The 1,107-nt window shown below is 36.7% G+C and overlaps 1 non-coding gene across 1 annotated transcript; it reads right to left on the reverse strand.

The window, feature by feature from the left end:
- Positions 1 to 741: 741 nt before the first annotated feature.
- On the reverse strand, positions 742 to 848 carry LOC136201638 (small nucleolar RNA R71). Its single transcript, XR_010673984.1, has one exon. It is a non-coding gene; the product is annotated as a small nucleolar RNA R71 (small nucleolar RNA).
- Positions 849 to 1,107: the final 259 nt, after the last annotated feature.

The following is a 1,107-nucleotide window of genomic DNA, read 5'->3' on the forward strand; positions in this document are numbered from 1 at the left end:
ATTACTACAAGCATATACCGTGCACTTGCGGAAATCGCTCAACAAGTTTTTGGCGCCGTTGCCGGGGAATGCCAAAATTTTTGACAAAATTTTAAATTTTTCGTGTTTTATTACGAATCTAGGTTTATTCATACTTATTCAAACTTTTACATTTTATTTATTTTTAATTATTAACATATTTATTTTTCAAATTCTGTTTTGTAGGTAGTTTCGGTTCGTGCGAAATTTCAAGTTCATGCGCAGTTCTCGAAGTTCAGGCACTTCATCAGATCCTATTGACCCAGAAATTGAAAGAACTCTTAAAAAGAACAAGAAAGAAAAGAAAAACAAAAACAAAACCCCAATAAAAACTAAAATTACCGAGCCATAAGTTATGGCCACACTTATGGATTACGCTAGGCCAGGAGTGGCCGGTGTAACAAACAGTATAGTTAGACCCCAATTAATGCAAACCAATTTGAAATTAAGCCTGCGTTGCTTAATATGTTGCAAAATAATGTAACGTTTTACGGGTTACCTAACGAAAATCCTAATACCCATTTGACAAATTTCTTAGAAATTTGCTACACTTTTAAAATACCAAATGTGACTGCAGAAGCAATCAATCTTCGCCTTTTTCCTTTTACTTTGAAGGATCGAGCCAAAGAATGGTTAACTTCTATGCCAGCCGCATCAATTGAGACTTGGGAGCAATTAGCCCAAGCATTTTTATTAAAATTTTTTCCTTTAGCAAAAACCGCAAGAGTCATTAAAGAGTTAACGTCTTTTTCTCAAAATGATAGTGAAACTCTTTATGAGGCTTGGGAACATTTTAAAGAAATTCAACGTTTATGCCCACACCACCAATTGCCCGCTGAACTTTTAATGCAAACATTCTATAATGGACTAAATCCTACAACTAGAGGTTCATTGGACGCTATGTCTGGAGGGTTATTCATGAAGAAAACATCTGCCCAAGCAAGAGAACTTTTGGAGGAGATGGCAATCAACAGCAGTATGTGGCCCGCGGAACGTGGACACCTACCATCAGCAAAACCATCATCCTCAACAACATCATCAGTTAAAGGTATAGTGAACCTTGATCCAGTAGCGATGTTGCAAGCCCAA

This window comes from Euphorbia lathyris, chromosome 7, assembly GCF_963576675.1.
Source record: "Euphorbia lathyris chromosome 7, ddEupLath1.1, whole genome shotgun sequence".
Classification (NCBI taxonomy): Eukaryota; Viridiplantae; Streptophyta; class Magnoliopsida; order Malpighiales; family Euphorbiaceae; genus Euphorbia; species Euphorbia lathyris.